A 22,382-nucleotide genomic window follows, 5' to 3' on the forward strand; every position below is an offset into this window, starting at 1 on the left:
TACAGCAGCAGCAACACAATGACTCACTTTTCTCATTAGCACATGGCGTATGTGTGTGTGTGTGTGTCTGAGGGTAAGCTAGTCATTAGGCAATGAGGATTAATCATGTAATGCATACATGTTCACACATATGCATGCAAGGCACTTGCACACAGGCATAGTGTGTAATTAATGTGCACTTCCTCATCCATCAGACAACTTAAATTAACTGAGCCAGTTTGGAGGGCAGATCTCTGGAGGTTAAGTTCAACAGCAGTTTATGTGTGTGTGTGTGTGTGTGTGTGTGTGTGTGTGTGTGTGTGTGTGTGTGTGTGTGTGTGTGTGTGACTATTAGTGTGTTACAGCAAGCAAAAGACAAGGGTGTGGCTATGTGTGCGTATGTACAGTTGTTCTGTACCTACTGCATGTGACAGTACAACCACCTACTCTCAAAAAGTTACATAAGAGCAGAGCTTTGGTTGCACTGGGCTCTTGTAATGTGCACTAATACGAACATTTATCACGGCGGATTCCAAACTGAATTTCAGCTGCAGTGGATGAGAGGCACTATTACACTGTCAAAGCTGGTCTACTACTGTAACTGATATTGGTACAGCTATTGATACAGACAAATAGTCACAATATAGTTTCACTCTATTACTGTGACCCAGGGTTTAGAGACCAGAAGGTGTTATAGTGCCATTACTGATTAGTCACATGGTGGCCGGATGGCAACTTCTACAATATAACAGCAGCATGCCACGCTTTACACTTACAAGCCTGAGCAATGACAATTTCTGTGTTTGACGTTAAAACAAACTGCGTTGCCAAATTATGAGCTCAAGAATCAAAATTAAGACCTACCAGCCAATCAAATACAGAACCACAAGGATATAATTTAACTGAATATAAAACTAAAACCAGCAGCAACAAATGAATCTTTGTGCTGAGGTGCGACACAAGTTCATCGCACCAACTATCCCTAAAAAATTGGTCCCTAAAAATGGTGCATTTCTCATTTCATTCAATTCTGTAAAGCTTGTACGTCTTTATTTTTTATCTGTCAGCACATTCATACAATACTGAGTGAATTAGACAAGGATGATAGAAGAAGTAAACTCACAGCACCAAATGTATGCTCTGCATCTGTGTACTGATCAGGAAACAGCCATATCTTCTATTACACCTCCAGCAATAACCCCTCAAATTATCTATTTGTCTGTTTATGGACTGGTGTAAATGCTCTACTATACACACAGACACAGGCGCGCACACACACACTCAAACACACAGACAGATGGGATTTGACAGTTCACTTTGCTTTCCGCACCAGGTGGGGATGACCTTTTAAGACGGCTGGCAAAAAGAGGGGGAGAGAGAGAGAGAAAAGAAGGAGGAAAGAAAGAGAGAGGCTCCTACAGAGAGACGGTGAGACTGTGAGGGATTTGCTCTTTTAAACTGTGAAATGGTGGTCTTTTAGAAATACCACGGGATGCTACAGTGTTGCTCCTCGCAGCTAGTCGGCTGGAACGGAGCGCTTTCAGTCTCATCGCTCTGTTATTGTTTGTGCTGCCTCTCTGTTCAGCTCATTTCACTTCAAGTTTTTATTATAATCAGGATGCAAAAGTAACTTTCTCTCTTTTGATGCAGTCACAGTAGCTGGAAGTTGCAGAATCTCCCGAGGCAAGTAAAGGTGCTATGTTTAACGTTTTAACATCATTAAATCGCTATCGCATTGCGTTTTGGACCTGAGCCATAAACAAAGAAACATCTTTGAAAATACTGACTGCGTCTATTGTTGTGGACACACTTCACACTGTGTGCCTCCAGGATGGATTTTGAACAGCAACAAGGACACACAAGAAAAGCTTTTTTACTTTGCGAGTAGGGAAAAAAGGTTGAGTTTACGCCAAAAAACATTTAATTTGTAAAGGATGAACATTTAGATCCACTCTGGATCTTTTACAGGATTCAGTAGGAAATCTTCTGGATTGCTAAACCACAGGGGAAATTGCTTTATGGCATGAACCAGGAACTGTTTTACTTTTAAAACAAGTAACACATTTTCTAACTGAGTTTCAACTTAATGTTGGATTACTTTGTCAGAACACGTGGAGCTGTTGCAAAACCAGGGAGGGTGAAGGAAAGTTGCAAATGCAAACAACCGAGTTTACCTTTAAAGCACCAGAACAGTACTATTTTGACTTCTCATCAACCGTAATGATCATTTCTGTGCGTCACAAATATCGGTTGTGATGCCTGGTCCCCTGGATAAGTCACAGGTTTGGGCAGTTTTATGTCAGCAACTGAAAGTTCTGAAAGATTACAGGCTGGAACGACCAAAATACGAACAATTTAAAGTATCAGGCGCAAAAATACTTTTTTCCGCATGATAGCTAAATTACTAAACTTTATCCTTCCCAGCATTATGCACCATTGGTTTTATGTGGATGAGTTTTATTAAAATTACCACTCAGTTGGACAGCAGCGGTCTGGTGAGTTGTTAATGGGAGTGGATTTGGGTAAAAGCTGACTTGTGCATCACTTACCATCATTTACCTCAATTTATTCCGATTTATGTTCAAAATATGTGCAAAACTGCCCCGTGGATCTACAAGTTTGCAGTGTATCTCAAGATTTCAAAATGAAACCATTACGGTTCTTTAGGTAGTCCTACAGACTGAGCAAATAATGACTGGCTATTTAGCAACGTGACAAAGCATTTGACTGGTGGTTTGTGTTTGTTGTGTTTGTTTGTCCCAGTCCCAGAGGCCATTGGATTTGAGGCAATCAATTTTCTGTCTCACACTTTGTTTGCAACGCGAGTGTTTTTACTTGTATCTTCGTTCAAACATTTCCCTGATACAAATTCATGATGGGGGAATGAAATATGCAAACACCAGCCAAAGCCCAAACAGTCCATTTCTGTGAAATCAGATGTGAAGTACTATCCAGTGATCTTGAAGTCCAATATTTCAGAGTGAGAAAAAACTGCTGATGATTACAACACTGCTCAATCCCGTTGCTTGTCTTTTTCCCAAGTGTGGCCCCCTGCCATAAGAGAGTCAAGGAGGGCTTTTGCAGACGCTCCCATGGGACACAATTACAGTATGCTAATAAAAAAACACACACGCTGATCTGTAATTATATTTCTAAATCCTCCGGTGTTGTCAACAATAACAATCTCATTGCTATGGACAGGGTGATAGTGGGAAGAGCCAAATGAATCAGGGGTCTTGTTCTAATGTTCCCACTGACTTAGCTGATAAAGTAGGGACAGAGAGCGCGGGCTATGCATGCTAAGTAGTGTCGTGATTGTGGTATGGTGGGCAGATTCATTGATACTGTAACTCTCCTTGGGGAATTGGCTGCACAGAGAACAACCCTCAACTTTTACTCTCTGCTTTAGTGGATGATAATACAATGTATATGAACAGAGAACAAAGTCAAGTGAAGGACACAATTTCAGATATTCATAGGATGACAATGCAGCAGTGTAAACTCACTTATTCAAGGGCGGCATAAAATATTATGATATCTCGGCTATTGGTGCTTTCATAAGACTTTTACTAACAGGAGATTTTTGATAAACAGTTATCAGTCATGTGGTTATGATGACCAAGCAGGTTCTATTTGACAATGTGCCTTGTCATGATATTATGCTGTCCCAAATCCCTCACAACATCTAGTGTCACATCACAATACAACATGGCACAGACAAATAAAAAAAAAAAAAAAATCTCCACAGATTGATGAAGGAACTCACACAAACGCCAAACTGCTTTAAGCGATTCAGCATTTGGAGCCATTCGAGTGCTTCAGCCCAAATGACCTCAGAGCCAAGTATGCACTTAGTGTAACTTCTCCAGCTAAAAATAATGAGGATTAAACAAGCCAAATCTTCTTTAAACTGTCCAAGTTGGTCACTAATACCATGGAAACCAGGAGGCCACACAGCAAAACCTGCTTTAGGATACATACACACTGAGCTCCGGAAGTGTTTGGACAGCAACTTCTACTTTGGCTTCAGACTGCCATTATTGTGGATTTGAAATATGTCGGTGACTTCAAGGTTAAATAGCAGAAAGGCACTTTAAAATTAAAAAAGGTATTTCCCTCCTTTTCAGCTGCAGTCCCATCATTAGAGTCCTTTTAATCATATTCCGAAAAAGGTGAATCCCCACCAAATAGAGGCAGATTTAATAAGTTAAAACGTAGCTTTCTTTTGTATTCAACAGCTTGATGCACTCCGTGGTAAACAGCTGGTGTTCCCATTGATTTGCACTCTCTGTTTACGGTAAATATGAGATGAAACTACTGGGACAGGAGGAAATGAAGCACACCTCACATCTATTTAAAGACATAATGCCCCAGTCGTTCCCAGTGGACAATGGGAGCTATTGGAATCAGGTAGACAAAGACACCAGTCAGGAGTGACAGCTCCAATAAGCCTGGGTTGTGACAGCTGTGACAAGAGCTCCCAGTGGATTACACACACACACACACACACACACACACACACACACACACACACTAAGATGTTCTCTTTCTGTCTTTCTCCGGTTATAAATTTCATACATGTGCGCACACACCTACGCACGCAAACACGCGACAAGTGGTTCATTAATAATGCAGGGTTTCCTAGGTGTTGACTGAGCTATAATGGGGGTCTAGAGGGCTAACAGCAGGAATGGACAGCCATTACACATGATATAGCCTCTGGGTTAAATAAATAACCACAGATAGCTCAACTACAATGCACAGTTATGATGTCACTCTTGCTCTCTTCCCTGCTTTCTGGCCTCACGCCTATCTGTCACTCCATGTGGCTCTCTCTGTTTCGGATTCTGCGTGAATATGTGTGTGTGTGCACGCGTGCTATGCAAACGTGAGACTTGACTAAACTGTGACAGATTCCTGATGATGTCTAGCCTCATGCGCGCGTGCACTGACACACACACGCACACAGTATTTGCTGCAGGCTTTGTCGTTAAAACTCCCAGCATTGAGCACGCCATTAAGTCTCAACATCCTGCAATAGAAATCTTCCAGAAGTGTAAAAATACTTTCGACGTCCCAGCTGTGCCTCTGTATTCCGACAGCGAAACGACAACAAAAGCCTCTGGAAGCTTTCGCGCTTCTTTGTACCTTCTGCCATGTCTTTTAACGTCGTTTCATGTTTTTTTGTTTTGTTGCTGTTACATCTTCGACAAAATCGAGAAGGCAAACCCAATCTCAGATGCGGCCTCTCTGGCATAATGAGCAATAGCCTCAGAAGAAGCCGAGAGAGGGCCCATAAATTATGAAGCACAGTTCTATTTGTAGCTAATCCAAAAAAGAGAAACATCCTTTCTCAGTCCAGCTGTGCCTCTTGGCACCGCTATTGACAGTCAACGCTTCAGTCATGATCTCTTCCCATTCAATCTGCGTGTTGCCTTTCAGGGCTGCAAGAAAAGTGGAAGGACTGACACTTGAAATCATATATACGCTGATGCTAAAAAGTAGTAGAGAACAAACTGTATAAGCTGTATCCAACATGACAAAAACTGTAAAAAATACAATGTTTCTGCATCAGATAGCATGAAAATATATGGTAATGCAAAGTTGTTGACTCAGATTTGTTCTTCTTGAAAGTAACTTTATCCATGCAGCAGCTAAAGTGTAGGTGACTTAGCTGTCATGGTAATCACAAAATCCCTTCAGCAAACAGTGGGGCGGCTTGGAGAAAAAGCTACAATGTCAATGTCCTGTGAATACCCTGGAGAAATGTCCCCGGGATGAACTGTGCCCTTCAGGCCCTGCGGCTGCGTTCCATTCCAAAACTGAATGAGGCCTCCTCGTCCTCTCGGCTTCATTCCATTCCAGTGCTGGACAACCTCTGCTTGTGCCTCCACGGCTGCGTTTCATTCCACTCCTGAACTGTGTGTGCTCATCTTCAACGCTCTCTTACATTTGTCTCCTCTCCCTCCGTCCTAACTCTAACTTACAAGTCCTAAAGACAAGAGGAAGAGAGACTGAGAGAAACGGACAGATAAGGAAAGGTAACGAGACAGAGGAAAAAGAGAATGGCAGAAAAGAAAGAGACATGAGGAGAAAACACAATAAAGAAAGAAACAGATGGCGAGAAAATGATAGAAGCAAAAAGAGGCCAAAGTGAGAGGCAGTGAAAGAGTGAATGTGGGAGGGAAGAGAGCAGTGTCTCCCATGGAGTTTAACTTTGGGAAATGAGTCAAGCTCAGCAGGTGGGTCGGTGTGACACTCTGGACCATTTCCCAGCTCCCATGAGGCTTTGCTGCAGCTCGTGACACAGCGGCCATGACATGACATGCTGCTACAGAGCCGACATGGTGCACTAAGGCGCCGACCATCCTCCGGCTTTAGTAGGACACACACACACCTTCTCTCAGTAAACCGGCCAGGTGGTGCTACAATCTGACACACACACACACACACAAACACACACACACACATACACCCTAAAATGAGACAAGACTCCCCTGCTGATACTCTTACATGCGTTGGTCTGTTTCCCAGTTAGTGAAGGTGCGTCGTAAGCAGTTTCCTGTGCAGGAGAGAAGCTAACCAGGAATAGATATGATAGGAGGTGATTTCTCACTATGCCACATGACATTGGAAACCTGCAGGGGAGGCCTTGGTGTGTGTGTGTGTGTGTGTGTGTGTGTGTGTGTGTGTGTGTGTGTGTGTGTGCGCACGTGTTTCTACCTAAGTGAGCAAGTTAGTGGCTGAAAGAAATGGGAAATGAAAATGAGCTACTGGCTGTGTGCATGAGAGATTGCTTTTGCTGCACTACTGTCTGTGTGTGTGTGTGTACATGCATATATCTGATGTGAGTACATGTGTGTTTGTGCGTCTTTGGGGAAGTGTGCGTGTGTGTGGAGTGAGTGTTTAAAACTGACCAAGGACTTTGTAAATAATCAGTTAACAATCAATAACAGAGTAGAATAAAATAGAAGGATAGTGGGATACAAAAGTTGAGATGTAGGGATGGAAAAAGAGAGAATGACCTGATTTAAATAGAATAAAACAATATTGTGTGTGTGTGTGTGTGTGTGTGTGTGTGTGTGTGTGTGGTGACTTGTTAACATGGAATTGAACCAGAAATCTTGAGCACACCAGCACCTTGTAAAAGCTGCACATGCAAATGGTCAACACACCAGACAACAGACAGCATGACAGACATTGGGGGAACACACACACACACACACACACACACTGTACAGGTAGACCTAAGTGTTAAAGACAGCTCTCTCTGTGATCTGCTGTCTCACTGCTGTTATCTGCTGTCAACTTTAGTGTTTTCCAAACTTTAACTCCAATTAAGTTTCCTGTCATTTTAAAGCTGAAATGGAGGAAAATCTTAAAAGAAAGAAAAAAAAGAAAAACTGTATTCAGAGTATTAACATCTTGCCTGCAATCTTTTATTCAGCCTGCTTTAAATAGCAACGAGAGGGGATGGCTTTGACAGTCAAGAATTAATAACTTCACATTTCTCAGAGTAATTTGGAAACCCATTTTTACCTTTCCTGCAACCTATATTTGGGCCATGAGTCACAAGTGAAACACAACTGAAAATTAAATGAACACTGTGATATTTTTAACCTTTGTTGACAAGCATCAAGTTCTTTTTCAGGCTGCCTGTTTTGCATTCACACAGTTACACATGTTCATACCCGTGAGCAGCCAGATAACTACAGTCTGCTACAATCTGCTGACTGCTGAGCAGCTTCACTGAAGCAGTGCAAGGTCATATGTCTTGCTCAGAGGCACTTCAGCAGTTGTTAGGAGATGGGAGAGCATTGTCTCATTCATTCTCCCTCTGTTTGCCAAATTGGCTCACGAGACTGTGGGCTACTGCCACCCACAAATAGACAAAATGATATTAACACACACTCGCTTGCTGATGAACAGATTGTGAAAAAGAATGCAGAGTGAGGATAGTGTGTGAGCATGTGTGTGTGTGTGTGTGTGTGTGTGTGTGTGTGTGTGTGTGTGTGTGTGTGTGTATGCGCGCGCACACAGTGTATGAGTGTGTGTGGCTATGTAGCTGTGGATGTAGTGACTGATCTCTCCTGGTGTACTCAGTGTAGTCCTGTTCGGGTGCAATTGTGCTGGAGTGTGTGTATTTGTAGCGCTGCTCTGCTCTGCTGGTATTTACCATGATATTTCTGCAGGGCTAAAGGTCTGGGCCAGGGTCATGGATAATGACTGGGTTGAAATGGCAGCCCTGTTTCCATTCCCTTGTGGCTGCCTGGGAGCTGACACCAGCCTAACCTCTGGAGAGGTTCTGTAGTCTAAAGAGGAGCTGATGGGCAAGTAGTGCAGGAAGGAATCACACTGGTGTATATGTGTGTGAGTGAGTGTGTGTGTGTGTGTGTGTGAGTGAGTGTGTGCGTGCGTGTGTGTGTGTGTGTGTGTGTGTGTGTGTGTGAGAGAGAGAGAGAGAAAGAGAGAGGGAGAGATGTGACAGAGTGATGGAGTTATTAATTTGCTTGTCATCTTCTTAAAGGTGATGTAAGAAGTTCATATCCGTGTTTGTCTCTTCTGTGTGTGTGTGTGTCTCTGCTGTATGTGTGTGTGTGCTTGTGCATCTGTATTGATCCATCAGCACATCACTACGTAGGTCAAAGTACTAATAGTCTGGGAAAGTTTATTCAAACAGAGCAAACATTTGATCACAGCGTGTGTTCTTCCCAGTTTAGATGCTCATGAGGAAATAAATGATGCCAAAATAAATGGAAACTGTCTGTTGTCACTTATGCCAGGTCATATAGCCTTAAAGACTGAGGGGTGTGATCAGTTCACCTAATTACATGTTCATGTTAGAAAACATTTTACTGTTTTTCAGGACTATGTTAGGAAGCCTGCCCAATAAAACCTTCGGTTTAGGCAGAGGGGAAACCCAACCCATCTCTGCAAAAACTTACTTCATTTTGTAGTGAGATTAATTTTCAAATATTGTCAGGGCCTATTGTGAATGCAAGTATGTGTTAAATTAAATTATGGCTGACAAAATTACACATTTAAAGTGTGTGATTTTTATGTTTTGTTGACAAAACACAGTTTAACAGGTTTAAAAAAAAGTATTATATGCGACAAAATGACTGGCTTCTTTAAGTAAGCTTTGAAGTTTAGCATGTTATGTGCTCCACAGATCTTACCGTACCACAGTGCATCGCTCTTCTCTAAATAACCAAAAACAGGACCCTGCCACTCAAAATGCTCTTCACATCAGGCTAACTGCAATAAAGGAAGTTTTCTTTGTGTTTTTATTTTAATTTAGACAGTGTTGATTGTCTAAAGTAGAAATGCTGTGATAATACATAGGAATTAATGGAAAAGGCTTGAGGCTGCACTGTAGGAACAAACAAATGAGGCTGCACCTACTGAATATTTCCATATATGTATCAGAGGTCTGAGTGCATGTGTGTGCATGTGTGTGTGTCAGTGACGGAGCACCTCTGTGTCCTCCTCGGTTCACTCCACTGCCTCCTGAGATGAGGCTGTCCTCTCCCCTCCCGCCCCCTCGACACCCTTTGATGGATTGGTCCGGGGTGGGTCCCTGACTGCTACGCCAACGCAGACTGGAAGCAACCATCTCCCAGGTGGGGTGCCGAGGGAAATCGATAGCGTAGGGCCCTAAATTGGGTGCATCTCAAGCATCTATCCGTCTATCCATCCATCTATCTACCTAAACCCGCCTTACACCAATTACACCAATCCAGTTTCGCTCTCATACACCCATCCCATCAAGCCATCCTTACAACCAAGAAACCACCTTGTAATGAGCCCATGTGTCTATTGTATGTATGAATCTATTCATCATCTTACCAGGGCTGGAAGTAACTAATTACATTTACTGATGTTACTGCAACTGAGTAGCTTTTTTTGTACATTTTTGAGTACTTTTACTTAGACAAGTGCACATTTTTGTTTAGTATTATAATATTGAAACTTGACCACCGTAAATGGACAAATTGCAGAGATTGCGGTTACTCAGCAGGCTTGAGGAGAATAATCTGGGTTTACTGTGTTGGTGGAGTTTTCCCTTGTAGTTTCCAAATTTCCAGTTGAAAGAATCTGGTTTGAACTCCTTTAGACTTTAATGGAAAAGTTGTTGAAAAAGTAACACAGTAACTTTTCCTCCGACATTTAAAATGAGCTAATCTTTACCTTTACTTCAGCAGATTTTTATAGTGGTACTTCTGCCCAAGTGAACTACCAGCAAAGTAGCCATACTTCTATTTGAGCAGCAAGTTGAAGTATCCTACATATATTTTTAGTGCGTGACCGGCTACCTTTTTATCAGAACATGCCTGACATTCTCCACATAATCCAGCCATCCATCTACCACACCGCGGCCCTGTGATGCACCACTTCCCGCCGGACAGGCATTTACTCTGTCTGAGTAAATATATACAGGACTCTGTTTTAAGACATGGGTCAAGGTTGCGCGTAGTCCGCGCCATAACCAACCATGGCGTCCAGCTCTGGAGCACAACCAGGTCATAAATAAGCAGTGTAAATGACCGGCCAATCAATGGTAGCTTATTGTTGGGACCTTGAGCCCTCTCTGATTCAATTACCTGGCTATGATGAGGAAGGGCAGCCAGGCAAAGAGGCAGGCAGGCCGAGCCCACAACTATGTGATTAATGGGGCCAGGGCCATGGAAATGGGTCATATAGAGATGAAGAGAAGAGAAGAGAAGAGAAGAGAAGAGAAGAGAAGAGAAGAGAAGAGAAGAGAAGAGAAGAGAATGCAATATGACATGACAAGATTAGGCAAGACAAGAGAGGGCAAGAGAGGCGAAAAGAGGAGAGAACAAAAACAATAAAAACTAGAGAGGAGAAACAAACTTAAGAGGAAAGACACGAAATCAGAGGAGAACAAAGGTGAGAAGAGGACGTGGGAAAAGAAAAGCAGAAACAAGACAGGAGAGGCGAGAAAAGGAGGAAAGAAAAGAGAAGACAGTATAAAAGAGGAGAAAGAGGAGAGAGAGAGGTGAGATAATGTAGGTGAAAATGAGGGAGGGAGAGAGGGGGCAGAGGAAGATTTGAAGAGAGAAGAGGAGAGATGGAGGCAGGGATAGACAGAGCAGGTGAAGGTGTGGGAGCAGACTGTCTGGCCTTGTTCGCCCCTCTCATCCTTCATCTGTCGCTCTTTGACCTTTCACTTCCCTCCGCTCTCTCTCTCTGTCTTTATGCCTGTCTTTACCTTCCCTCTCCTCCATTTTTCTGTCACAAACACTCACTTCACCTTTCCTGAAGTTCCTTCCCTCCCTTCTTTCTTTCCTTCTTTCTCTTTCTTTCTTTCGCTCTTTCTTCATCAAGTGTGTGTGTGTGTGTGTGTGTGTGTGTGTGTGTGTGTGTGTGTGTGTGTGTGTGTGTGTGTGTGTGGGTGGGTGGGTGGCTGGCTGGCTTGTAGGTGATCTTTTGAATAATACTGTAGTGCAGAATATGGATGTGGTGTTTCTTTTTAGACTTAGTTTCTATCAAAAAAAGGATTTAAAGATTTTATTAAAGTGTTTCTACCCTCTCTGCTCCTATTATATGTGTATTAATTGATAAGATGAATAGTGCAAGCCAATATTACGTTTATTTATGTCACATCCACATTCTTTTAATTATTTTAGTGAATGAAGTTGACAGCTCACATTTTTTTTTTTTTTTTTTTTTACCATTCAAAGAGTGGCGTATACAACATATCAGCGGGACTTTACACCAAAAGTTACAAAAGTGTAGCTGGGTAGAACAAGAAATTTCAAAGATTTAATGTCCGTTGCCTGCTTTGGAAAATTCTCTACCTCCCCTAAAATCAATCATGATTGTCCCAAACCTCCCACAGAGCAGTGTTATCATGTTGTTCCACAGACACACACGCTCACACACACAGCCAAATATTCACTGCAAACCAACTAACGTTTTATAGAGCGTTACAAATGGCCAAATCGATGTGTCTCTTTAATGTTTTTTGAATGAGCTGGCTATCAGCACTAGGAGGGAAAATAGATTAGGCTGATATAGATTAGCTGCTTGAGAATGAGCTCATTTGTTCAAGAGGGACAACATCTTCAAAGTCACTTTCTGGGCTTTCTGACTCTATGTGCTACTGCATACATCTATAGATACATGAATTCATTACCTCATTTCAGCAATGTTGTGTAGAAGCCGTGCTTATTTTCACTACATCCTTTTTTGACTAACTGACAGATCACATTGTCTTCCATGTGCAGAGTGCATCATGATGACACTGCGATTTGAAATATCAAAAGTAAAAAAAAAAAAAGCTTAACAAACAGTTGAAGTCTTTGGCTGAGAAAATCTGACTTTCCCCAGGAATAGAGACAGTGACAACATGCTTCCCTTCTTTGTGCGTCATTGGACTCACATGGATAATACAATCAATTGGAGGTATTGAGGCAGAGCCGCTGAGCGGGAGGCTAAATTACAGTCTGCAGGCTGAGTGCTTCACATGCTGCCCATCTCTTCTCTATTCCAGCCCATTTAACTGACAGAGCCGAGCACTGGGACTGCAGCGCATGTGCAATTCTCACTAAAACATTCACGTTTTCATACTAAAACCTCAGCTCCTTGGCACATCCCCTGTGATTTTTGCACCTTGGGTTTGATAAATACTGGACGGGATTGTGTGGAGAAGGGCAAAGGTTCACAAAGAGGCAAAATAATAGAAAAAAAAAAACAAGTAGAGAGTAACCACGTCTGATGTGAAAAAAGAACCTTGTTTGTTCAAGTTGGAAGGAGACCCCAAATAGAGCCCCAATAGTGCAGAGCTCTGCCTCATAAAAAGGACATTCTCTATTTAGCTTTGAGGGGAATACATTGTGCAACTGGATTACATTTGTTTGTAATGTATCACCAGAACGTTGGTAATCTTTTAGCCTGAGGTTCACACAAGGAGGAGGGTGGGGTGGTGGATGGGTCAAAAAATTGACTCATCCAGGTGACCCAATTTTGAGTCCAGTGTAAAACAACAGTGATGTTCGTTTGTGGCAAAAATTACACATATTACTCTACATTTCTGCAACCAGGTGGTTTTCATGCCTAAACCTAACCTTTCCCTAAACATAACCAAGTACTTTGGTGGCTAAAGTAACGAAAATGGCTAAAATGGTGCCTGCTATAGACATGTTGATTAAAAATGTATTTGTGATATGTCAGAAACAAACGTAATCCACAGCAAAATACGTTTCCCCCCAAATGTAATTAAGAATACAGTTTTATGGGAATGTAATTTTTAGGATAAAGGGTTGTAATGTGGCTATATAAATTATTTTTGGCAAAATGCTTCAAGTGAACACACTCAAGTGGACACAGATAGCTTCTTTTTACTTCAGCAGTGGCTCTGCTCCTTAACTTTGAAAAATACTGTACTTACAAATGAGCCCATTGTAAAAGTCTCACTTTTCACTGCATGAACCTCTAGTACACTCTGGACTCATGCCCGGGAACAAATGCTTCCAAAATTTAAGTTTTGCTCTTTTAACAGCTGCAAAAAATGCACAAGTTGGTGTTATAACTCATAACTGCACTCCAGACATTAGATGTGAAGCAGTGGGACAGATGCAGAATGAATACATGAATTGCACCTCTATAATGTTTATATTATGTAAAATGGATTTATGCTGAAAGAAGAACGGTAAGAAATTAAACCATAGTTGCTGCATATTTCTTTGAAACCATCCACTGACTGCAATATATGATGCAATGGATACACAAAGTACTCTTCTCCAGGTAGAATGAATAATTTATCTGATTATGGAGAGCAGAAAACCCCTCATCTCTACTAATTTCCTTTTTAATGGACACAGCCGTGCTCTGAGACTTTGCCACGAGTGCATCTCCCACCAAAACAACCCCGGCGCCACATAAGAGCCCGTGCAGCCCCCTGGCGTGTTCTCAGCAAAAAACATGTGGCACTGCTAAAAATACCTGCTTTTGAATCATTCACGTCATACACTATTTAGAGAGCTCATGCATACTCATGGTCCTATGCAAATACTTCTCATCAGACTTTAGCTACGAGGGAATTTCAGTTAAAGGAATAACGGGGGCAGCGGTGAGAGCAGCTCTCCTACATGCCCAAGCGGACATAAATGCAGCAGCGGCATGCTGGGAAAGCGGCCTCTGATGAAAGTCTCTCTTTCAACTTTCAACCTTTCCTTCTAACAAACTGTGATTTCAAAGAAGTGTGTTGCAGCTGCTTTCCCTGAAGCATCTTGACAGTTTTAGTATATTTGTTTTCTGCAGCGTGAGCCCTCCACCCACCGATCGCTTGTGGAACACACCGGCTGACCGCCCCGTTTCCAAAAGATCGCTGGTTCAAGCACAACAGCAACCGGCCCCTTCTTACCCTGATGCTGTGAAAAGAGTGTGAGCTAATTTACAAGGATTTTTTTCTGTGTGTATTATCACCAAAAAAAAAAAAAAAAAATGTGAAATTGTCTGGCATTGTCAAGCTTTGGGTGATGATCAATGGCACTGTTTTGGCAGCAGCACAGATGTGCAATATTGCTTTAGCAGATTAACAGAGGATTAAGAACACTGAAGTGGCATCTGAATAACATGGGAATATAAATAACTGAAAAATACCATTAACTATAATGCATGTGATCTGTCAAGAGATACAAAGATACTGTCTAAATCACAATATTTCCTGTGTGATTCTACTGGAGAAGGCGCTATTAATCATATTGCAACCGAAAAACAAACTTATCAAGGGGACAGATTAATACAGCAAATGTGACACGAGTTCCACCTCTGCAAGCAAAAAAACAAAACAAAACAAAACACAGAACAACAATATCTCTCTTCACTCTATGAATTATGCAGAGATGTGAAAATGATTTTACTTTGTGAGCAGACTGCAGTGTTATCATGTGAAAACTTGGATACATAAAAGTTGATAGGTTTACTAATAATCTTTTTTACCCTTTGCTGCCCCAGTCCACCTGTGCAGTTGCACTGCAGGGGAGAGATGGACGACCAGCTGGGAAGGCACACAGTGTTCCAGCACACACACACACACACACACACACACACACAAACACACACAGACACACACACACACACACACACACACACACACACACACACACACACACACACACACATGCAGTTATAAACACTTACTCATAAATTATGCACTTATACATCACCACTGCTTCCTATACAGAGCAAGATGTACATGCAGACACAGTTGCATGTCCACACACACACACACACACACACTCTCTCTCTCTCTCTCTCTCTCTCTCTCTCTCTCTCTCTCTCTCACACACACACACACACACACACACATCCTACAGAACCAGTGTTCAGTCGTTGACGATGTGACACATTCCTCCTGCCATCCCTGCAGAGATCTGCTTCTCCCATTTGCTGTACAGCCGACTCATTAAAGAAATATAAAGAACCTACATTCCACTTAATGTAATCAAAGTCTGTAATGGCATGTCTTTGATAAGCAATCTATGCAACACCCAGTATGAAAACCATACATGCTTACTTTTACATAAACTATAATTAACTTCAAAATCATTAAAATAGCCAAAAAGGAATAGTTTAAGTGGTGGTTTGGTGTCTAAGATGGGCTGAGAAAAGAGGTATGAGCTCAAGTTGCAGGGTCTGAGCAGGGACAGGAAACGACAGGTACAGGAGACTAATGAGAGGTAAGTAATTAAGACTTTTTTGTCATCCAATTCAAACAGTCATCAAGTACTTTGTACTTTTTGGAAAACTTCTAGACTATGTGCAAGCCCAAGTTTTAAAATTTGTATTTTTGGCTGCTGCTTAATTGGGGCTAAATCTTATAGAAATCCCACAATGTGCGTCCGACCCAATCGCCTGCTCTGTTTCTACTTTAGAGTGAATGCCTGCAGGGCCCCTGAGGACAAACTCGACCACAGAGACATTTAGCAGCGGAGTCCCTGAATGCAAACACCGAGGCTTGACTGTCCATCTGTTTGGATGCCCGACTAATCGCTCTCAGATAAATGAAGTCCAATGAAGACTTGGAGTAAGCAGGGGAAGTTTATATGCAGGGATGTTGCCAATACAGAAATGAAAAGTTTATAACATTTTGATTATCTGTCCTTTGATGATTTAAATCCATCTTTTCTCTTCAGTTGAGAGCCATTTCTACTATTGAGAAAATGTAACTCATTGCAGATTATTTGTTTCCTACTTACATATTTAATCTGTAGGATAATCCTGTGGTTTATTCAGATTAGATACTGTAATCTTACTTTCAAAAACTTTACTTTGGGAATGCCTAACCTGGAAAAAAAGTAACTTGGTTAGCTACAGAATGCACACAAATAATTGTTAACCAATTTCAAGATGTGCAAAATTATGACTATAATTTCCCCACTACACATGTTTCTAAATAGTTAAAAAATAATCACCAACCACTTTAAAAGTATCTGTAACATTATGATGCTGTGACAGATCACAGTAACTAATGTTTGATGTTATTCAAAAGGCATTCAGAGACATCAAAGGCACATAATGACCACATTATTACTTTGACGGGAGGATTTCATGCTCTTCTGTGGCTTGAGAAAATTTAAGCACCCCTTGGGTTCATAAAAGCATTTCAAATCCAATTAGATAACCTAAAAAAATAAAATAAAAGCTGCTTTCTTACGTCCTGAGAAGATGACATGGAGATAAAAGGTTTTCAGCAGCAACTGTGATATAATGTATGCCATATATAATGTACACACATGGCATGCTGAGTGCAAAACCCCTGGGCTTGAATACTTTCTGAAGTGATTAAAAGGATAACAACAGCAGATCGAGTCTACACTGTGAGCTCTTTTTTGCAGGTGCAAATTCTTTCCTAAGAATAAGGAAGGGAGCCACCAAAGCAAAAAAAAAAAAAAAAAAAAAAGAGTATTCAAGCTCTCTGTTGCACCCTGTGTAACAGCGCATTCACTTGCAATCTCGTAACACATGTAATTTTGTGGAACGATTACTGCAGAAGAGAAGTACGTGCACTCTTGTAATGCGCTTATGGTGCACTTATGACACTTAACGATGAACTCCAACAAAAGTGACACTATGTTTTTTTTTGTAATCAGATTACATTAATCCCTTTAAATGTCATCTGTCCCTCCCCAAAAAAACCTGCTCAAAATAACTTGCTGAATCTAGCCTCTGGGAAAACTATTCACACACTCTGCCGTGCCAAAAAAATCAAAACAACACCAATTTCAGCCTTCCCTGCAGAAGATTCTAGCATCAACACATTCACACACTCCACACACAGGCCTCTCTCACTGTCTTTCCACCACCACCAAAAGCAAAAAAAAAAAAAAAAAAAAACACTATTCACTAACTGTGAAACAAATGCCAGACGACTCAAACTGGTGCCAACTTGCAACCTAAGCTCCAAGCGTTCTCATTTTGATTTTAGAGGGCTCCTACCACTTTGCCGCTGCTTGCTGTGTGTGCCGTCCATTGCTCCATTGGATCCCACTGTGGAGAGAACGTGCAGGACTGCTTGTGTGGAGAGGCGGCGTGTGTGTGTGTGTGTGTGACTTGGAGTGGATGCAAGCGCCAGGGTGTCGTCAGGGAGTGTGTCTTAATGCATGCACTACATGTCCACGTGTCTGTATGTATGCCATGTATGGAGTTATGAGCGGGTCACGAGAATATTGTAAGGCTGCTGTGTGTTTTTTTTTGTAAGTGTGTGTATTATTAACTACTGTGTGTGTTAGTTAGGAGCCAATCGAGTGTGGATGTATTATAAGACATGGCCAAAGCCACAGGAGCTGTAAGTGTCACTAAAGTGTGAGTGCATGTGTGAGAATGCGTGCGTGAGTGCGTTGAGGTGCGATCCCAGTGTTTCTTTCTCCAAACTGTTCAGTGGTCTGATCAGCCTTCCATGACTCTCCAAACACTGAGTAACACCCCCCTCCTCCCCTGGCATCCTCCCTCCCACTCCTCCCCTCAATCTCTCCATCTCTCTCCACCCTTTGCTCCTTCATTGAAGTGGTTTATGTCTCAATTACACGTCAGCCCGCCACTTATATTTTCCTGTCTTGCATGGAAAATGAAGCAATATCAAGGTACACAGGACAGCAAGATTACAAGAAGAGTTGTTTTTCTTCTGTTTTTGGCCACAACAAGAAGGCAGGTAGCGCTAGTGCTTAGACTAATGTCCATAATCATGTTCAAATCAACTTACAACCTGTGCACAAAGCCAAACAAATGCTGCACTCATGACTGCAAGTGGCTGTGAAGAACTGCAAACACAAACACAAACACAAAATGTTTAGAGATGTAAAAGGGAGCAGCCCCAGCAGTCATTCAAAATGAAAGAGAAAATCTGCTTGTGTTCTAGTTGGGGGTGTCAGATGTTTTATGGAACAGTTAAATTATTCAGCCATGTTTGCCTTTCAACATCTTCTTCTCTGCTCCGTTGAGGGATTGGTGCAACCGGTCATCAGACTGCCTGATATAGTGCTGCCATCTTTAGGCCACAGCTGGTAATGCGGCTGCTTTTCATTACCCACAGTTATTTTTAAATATGTGCAATTAGGATTCAAGAGTTTGCAGATTTCCTGTCAGACCAAACACTACAGTGTGTGATTGCGGTGATGACCTCCTTCTTTCCCAGTGAAAGTTTGCTAATCACTGAGCTGCTGTTTTGTTTGGGTGAAATGAAAACCTGCAGACTCTTGAGCGCGGTGAGAAGCAGGCTTAACAGCATCAAACATATGGTGCAGTACACCATGCTGTTGAAATGTTATGGGTTTCATGACCCTAATGTGTGCTTTCTAATGGAACAAATACACAAAAAAAATATAATCCTAAATAAGAGAGTGGCTATTAAAAAGAGCTTCCTCAGCTTATGAGCCCAAGAAGAGCAAAATGCAATACATCTTGGAGAATCAGTCTAATTAAATTATAATGAGACCTGGCAAAAGCTATTCTTTATCTCAGCGGGATGATCTGTTATGAATGTTAAATGTATTGCAGAAACATATAGTGGAAATGTTGCGCATTCATGCGTTTCCGGCTTTCTATTTACCAGCTCTAAATAGCAATCCATAGAGTTTGGAGTCACAGCTGGTGCTGTTTTCTCCGTCTGCATGCACCATACTGTAGCTATGCAGCATGGGTTGATGCACCCACACACAAACACACACACACACACACGCACAACGCACCCAGACACACACAGGAGGGTCATTTTTTGACCTTGCCAGCTGCACCTATCTGCTGCATTAGGTTTACATCGAGTTGCATCATGGACTGTGGATTATTATTCTCTGCTGATGCTCCCATTCTTATGCAGGGAAGGGGGCGGGGGCATGATGTCGCAGATACACACTATGAAAGAGGAGATTATTCATATTCCTCTTTTTAACACGATGCAGGATACAGTCCTAGGACAGAGAGCTTAATGTAATCTTTTTTTTTTTTTTTTTTTTTTTTTGCTCTTATTTATTCTGTGCAACATGGGTTTCCAAAGATGAGAGTGAGACAAGAGAAAACACTGAGATGACAGCTTTCGATCAGAAGCCATCACTAGCTCCCACACTGAACAATTAAAATAATGACAACAGCAAAAAAGAAAGAAAAAAAAAACACTTTTGAGTGTATCTACATTATCAAAGGGCCTGTACACAGAGCATCATCTATATGTAAGAGTTTCGTACCAGAACAAGACATTCACTGATGGTGAAACCGGACGGCTCTATATGAAGTGGCAGTTGTCAGTGGAAACTGTTTTTGTAATGCAAGATGTTGTCCTCGTCACGGCTCCTGTAAGTTTTTATCTTAATTTCTCAGTGTGATTCTTGCCCCTGTCGCTCATCACAGCCACATCACATCACATTACAGAGAAGACAAGGACTTTAATGATGAACTGATTAATCAAGAGGGATCTGGCTGATTAAATGTCATATCGGTAATCAATCTGGGACATCACGGCTGAAGGTAGCGAGGGCACACACACACACACACACACACACACACACACACACAGGCAGGTACTGAAACTTTCAGTAGTACTTTTATTTTTACATGTTACTTCAAAATCCATGAAACATTTTCTGTGCTTTTTTTGTGAGCAGACGTAAAAGCATGCTGACACATGCACACACACATGCACTCACCTCACTATATGTCCTTACTGATTTTGAATGTTTTGTATAGTGAAAGTACATATTTTCAGTTTTGGAACTATTGTCTCTTATGATAGATAACAGAGATGGTTAGCTATTGCATTTGATTTGTTGTCAAGCCACATAATTTACAATCTCAATATGGTGTCAATGAATATAATGATTATGGGTTTTGAAATTTTGAATTTTGTGTATTGGTATAGCAGCATTGTCATGTCAGTGAGGTACCTCAGTCAGTGGAGAGATACAAAGAGAAATATTAAGGGAAAGGGAAAGTTAGGGCAAGCAAAATTACACAGGAAAGCCATTTATCTTTTATACTGAATCTGAGAAAATAAGAGCCACACTTTCATCTAGTTAAACAGATTTAAGCTTTCCACTTTTCCTCTTTTCATCCAACAGGGACTGTTCAAAGACCTGAACCTCTCAGCAGAACAATGCACTGTGATGGAACATCCTAATTACCCAGCTACTCAGGAAGATATCTTCAGTTTTAATGCTGATAAAAAAACAGAAAGAAGAAACAGCTACACTCGTTCCACAAGTAGACAAGAAAACTTTCCTTACAAAAGTAACATGTTTGTATGGTCCTTGCCCTCATTAAGGCTTTTGTCTGACTTTGATGGCAGCCAAAATGCAGTTTTATGATCCAACTTTTCTTTCTACACTTGCTCCCCAAATGTAGCTGCAGTTTTCCTCCATAAGTGAACAAGCACCTTGGTCAAATGGCGGAGTCAAGACAGATTTGCTTCTGCCTCCTCTCCAGAAGTCCCATATGGTCTCTTCTCCTGTGTCTCGTCAACCCAATTACCTTGACAAATGCTTTTTAAGCAGCTGGGTTGAAATAACACAGGTGGTGGAGTTTGAACACATCTTGACGTGTCATTTTTCAGCATGTACTTATATGAGTGCTGCAGAAACAACTGTAGGGAGTGTGTTTTCTAAGATCACAACTTTTTCAAAGTGGCACAATCATATTTGACTTTTTCACTGTTGTTAGTTAAATGTACAGTACATAACATCCAGCACCTGCCTTTCTTTTTTGTCCACAGTTCTTCCACACTGGTTTCAGAAGCAAGACATTTGTGGTTTGCATTACATATTGTGATGCAGTCATAAAAAAATTGGGCCTCATTCATCAATTGTTATTAAGAACAAATTTGTTCTTAAAGCCCACTCAGGCAGTTTTCAGTGTTTCCTTATTTGAGATTTGCTCTTAGGTATGAACAGAAACTATTAATTTACAAAGCATTATGGTCTTTTAAAATAGCACAAACAAAGATTTGAGCTGAAATGCTTTCCTCTTAACATCTTTTCCAATATACATCCAATAAACCATTAGTGTTCCAGACTCCTGCTCTCCAGCCCTGCTAGTATAACTTGTGTTGTGTGAAAATGAACTATAAACACATCTTAAACACATCTTTGAAAAACTACATTTTCAAAACCACTGAAACGTTCAGTGAGTCCATAGTTATCTTCATATAACAGGTTAATCCAGGCATGAGTCCTCTCTTTAAACAACTGATCTCACGTTATAGTAGATCATGCCAAAAACTGGCTATATTTTCTTATTGAGAACATAACTAATTTCTGTATACACCAGTGGAAAATACAACATTTTAGCAAACCCTTAAACAGAGTACAATAGGTACAGCAGCAGAATAGCTTCAGTTCCCATATCACCTGTTTAAGCACCCAGCTATAAGAAAGGTCAGAGCCATTGTGAACATTATTCCTATGACCATTAAGCTATTATGTAAGAGTAAGTGCTGTAAGTGCCAGGAAGAGAAATACAATAAGAGCTGCAGAGAGAGGTAGGATTTTTTCCTTGACAAATTAGAGAGAGGAAGGTGATTCAGTGGGGAGCTGGTGCTTGTTGAAGAGATGAGTTTAGAGCCTGTGAGGGAGGACGGGATGTGACTGTGCTGCTCTGACTGTACGGGGAGTGGGAGTAGGAGGACAGGACAACAGCTTGTGAGGGGAAGAGAGAATTAAGGAGCAACATCACAACATGTCCCATACGCTCTCCCTCTGTTTCTCCCTAAGTCAATTACCCATGATTCTAACGCTGCCATGCAGCCCTCCATCATCATCTTATCAGAGCTCAAACAATTGGCGTCCCATTTGGTTGAGCTGGCGCTACAGGCATTATCGCCCCAGGAAGACATGTTGGCGGACAGTGAACACAAGTGGCTGGTAGGAGCTAAGTGAGTTACAATAATTTAG

General features: G+C 41.5%; 1 protein-coding gene across 1 annotated transcript in view; it reads right to left on the reverse strand.

Annotated features, from left to right (window-relative positions):
• The window catches only part of kcnh2b (potassium voltage-gated channel, subfamily H (eag-related), member 2b), a 270,945-nt gene that overhangs the window by 96,637 nt on the left and 151,926 nt on the right, over positions 1-22,382 (reverse strand). The window lies entirely within an intron of this gene.

The sequence above is a fragment of the Myripristis murdjan genome, chromosome 20, assembly GCF_902150065.1.
Source record: "Myripristis murdjan chromosome 20, fMyrMur1.1, whole genome shotgun sequence".
Classification (NCBI taxonomy): Eukaryota; Metazoa; Chordata; class Actinopteri; order Holocentriformes; family Holocentridae; genus Myripristis; species Myripristis murdjan.